The sequence below is a fragment of the Tachyglossus aculeatus genome, chromosome X1, assembly GCF_015852505.1.
Source record: "Tachyglossus aculeatus isolate mTacAcu1 chromosome X1, mTacAcu1.pri, whole genome shotgun sequence".
Lineage (NCBI taxonomy): Eukaryota > Metazoa > Chordata > Mammalia > Monotremata > Tachyglossidae > Tachyglossus > Tachyglossus aculeatus.
The window spans coordinates 72670721-72674250 of NC_052101.1; the positions used below are offsets into that span (position 1 = coordinate 72670721).

General features: G+C 40.8%; 1 non-coding gene across 1 annotated transcript; it reads right to left on the minus strand.

The window, feature by feature from the left end:
- Positions 1-2455: 2455 nt before the first annotated feature.
- Positions 2456-2589, minus strand: LOC119920113. The gene has a single exon (XR_005447878.1). It is a non-coding gene; the product is annotated as a small nucleolar RNA SNORA7 (small nucleolar RNA).
- Between the last annotated feature and the right edge of the window lie 941 nt (positions 2590-3530).

Consider the following 3530-nt stretch of genomic DNA (forward strand, 5'->3'; position numbering starts at 1 on the left):
TACTTTCTCAAGTGCTCATCACAGTGTTATGCACTTAGTGGGTACTCCAAAAGTACCATGGGTTTTGATTGAATGATGTTGGCTTGTCAAAAACTGATCCATTTTCCTGCTCTAAGCTTCTTTCCTATATTCATTTCCTACAGACAGTGTATGTCCATTCTGAATTACCCTAAAGATTTGAGATATTAACTTGCTATTTATACTAAGAGAAGGATCTTCTTCAGCTGTCATTTCTTGTATATTTTCCAGGAGACTATCAATTACCCCCATTTTTTAGCTCTACAGCTGTGCTTGTCTGAGGTTACATCTTTGGGGACATGTGTCATTAGTTTCAATTAGTTTCAATTATAAATTATATTTTTCTGCTTTGCTTCAGCAGTCTCTGGAATCTTCTGTGAGTTTACCTGCTTGTTGAAAGAACTGGAAATATTTAGGAGGGATAACTTTATAAGAATTCATTGAGTTTTAAGTATGTTATTACAAAATATCATGAGAAAAATCTCTGAGTCGGCTCAAGACAGGCCCAAAGTTTTGGAAAGGTTGTTCATTTATAGAGGATGTACTCCACTGCTCTGGAAGGCCTATTTTCCAATAAATTATTAATTGCCATGCCCATTGATTGACCTCTTCTTTGTATTATTTTTGTGCCATAATCATCAGCGTGGCTCAGTGGAAAGAGCATGGGATTTAGAATCAGAGGTCATGGGTTTGAATCTCAGCTCCACCAAATGTCTGCTGTGTGACCTTGGGCAAGTCACTTAACTTCTCTGAGCCTCAGTTACCTCATCTGTAAAATGGGGATTAAGACTGTGAGCCCCACGTGGGACAACTTGATCCCATTGTATCCCCCCCAGCCCTTAGAACAGTGCTTTGCACATAGTAAGCACTTAACAAATGCTATCATCATCATCATCATCATCATCATCTGCTACCCTCAACCGTCATTGCTTACTCCACTCATTTCCCACTTGGGAGGTAGAGTGCCAAACCTCAATGACATGCTATGGTTACTACCAGAATTCTTTAATGGGCATAAACAATGTTGGCATTTGGATTCCTAATCAAGGTCATGAAGCTATAAGCTTCTCAGAAACATGTGAAACCCAAAGTAAAAATGAATTATAAATCGCCATCATCATAGTTAATACTTACTGAGTGCTTGAGAACATGATTGGCAGGGACTCTGGCTTCCCCTTCTAGACTGTAAGCTGAATGGGAGCAGGGAATGTCTGTTTATTGTTATATCATCCTCTCTTGAGCACTTAGTACAGTGCTCTGCACACAGTAAGAACTCAATAGGCAATGGCCAGCTGGGGTGTAGTGGGAGAAGAGAACAGAAAAGTAAGGAGAGAACTGATGAAAAACCTTGAATCCAATGGTGAAGAGTTTTCTCTTTGCTGAGAAAAGTGGGTAACCATTGGATGTTTTTGAAAGGGAAGAGATGCATTTTGATTGTCATTTTAGGAAGATGATTCGGGCAGCACTATGTTGTTTAGACTAAAGATCAATCAATCAATCAATCGTATTTATTGAGCACTTACTGTGTGCAGAGCACTGTACTAAGCGCTTGGGAAGTACAAGTTGGCAACATATAGAGACAGTCCCTACCCAACAGTGGGCTCACAGTCTAAAAAGTGGGATAACTGAAAGGAGTTTAAGTTAATTTAAGTTCCTAAATTAGTTGTTAGTTATTATTTAGTTTTCTGTGTCCTTTGAAGAGCATCTGGGTATTTGATCAGTTCATCCCCATGACCTTGTTTGTACCTTTGATCCCAACTAAACAGAGGGAGAAATGACTCAACCCACCCTGGTCGTCAACACCTGGACCAAAAGGGCAGTGATTCTCTGGGCTCTGTGACTTATTCCATACTCATTCCGTACCATGTGGAGAAAAGTAACAGAACCTGGGTTCTAATTCTGGCTACAGCAAGTTCTTTCATTCATTCAATCAATCGTATTTATTGAGCGCTTACTGTGTGCAAAGCACTGTTCTAAGCGCTTGGAAAGTACAATTTGGTAACAGATAGAGACAATCCCTACCCAACAACAGGTTCACAGTCTAGAAGGGGGAGACAGGCAGACAAGCAGACAAGTGTCTGCTGTCTCACCTTGGGCAAGTCACTTAACTTCTCTATGCCTCAGTTACCTCATTTTTAAAGTGGGGATTAAGAATGTAAAACCCATGTGGGACATGGACTGTGCCCAATATCATCTTGTATCTACCCCAGTGCTAAGACTTATGCTGTCAGGTCCCTTCTGACACATAGTGATGCCATGGACACAGCTATCCCAGAATGCCCCACCACTATCTGCAATCGTTCTGGTAGTGTATCCATAGAGTTTTCTTGGTAAAAATACAGAAGTGGCTTACCATTGCCTCCTTCCACACAATAAAATTGAGTCTCCAGCCTCAAATCTCTCCCATACTGCTGCTGTCCAGCACAGGTGAGTTTTGACTTGTAGCAGATTGCCTTCCATTCGCTAGCCACTGAGCTAGGAATGGAATAGATATGCTTCTGCTTGACTCTCCCTCCCTTAGTCGAGACTGGTAAAGTACTGGAAACTCTCCAGTTGCAACCCTGAGAGCGGGGTGCTAAGTATAGTGCCTGGCAAATAATAAGTGTTTAACAGATAACATTTAAAGGGAAAAAAAGGATAAATGGGGAAGGGCCTGCCGACTGTAACAGTATGTAATTGTTCACAGGGGTCAACCCATCCTAGATCACTTAACCAAAAGCAAAGAAGCAGTGAGAGAGGATAATAATAATAATAATAATGATAGCATTTATTAAGCGCTTACTATGTGCAAAGCACTGTTCTAAGCGCCGGGGAGGTTACAAGGTGATCAGGTTGTCCTACAGGGGGCTCACAGTCTTAATCCCCATTTTACAGATGAGTTAACTGAGGTGCAGAGAAGTTAAGTGACTTGCCCAAAGTCACACAGCTGACAAGTGGTGGAGCTGGGATTTGAACCCATGACCTCTGACTCCAAAGCCCGTGCTCTTTCCACTGAGCCACATTGTTCCTTCTGAAGGAGTCAACCCATTCCACTCTCAAAGTCACCTGCCAAAAGGGGCTATGAATCAAGACCAGAGTTTCATGAGAGGCTCCCTTATTTCCCATAGTTAGATGGTCTAGAATGTTTGCTTCCAGGTGGTGAGTTAGCTGCCTGGAGTCCTCTCACTAGTTATGAAGATTCCAGAATCCCAATGAAAATGATGGAGGAATCCTTGTGCCATTTGAAAAAGGCAGTGAAGGATACCATTTGCTTTGAGGTTAATTTTTTTTTTGGTTTATTTTTTTGAAGCAACAATCAGGAAGATTCCAAATGAAATTATCCATCCTAATCTGCCATGTCTCATTTGGCACTCTGAGAAAAACCTTTTCTAAAATGATGATGAATGCATTGTGTGTTTGAATGGAAACAAAGGAGATCTGACAAGGCCTTTAATCATCATATCAGTAAAAACAATGTTAAAATAAATTAGACTTGGAAATGATAAAGTTATGATTATGCAAAAGCTAATTAA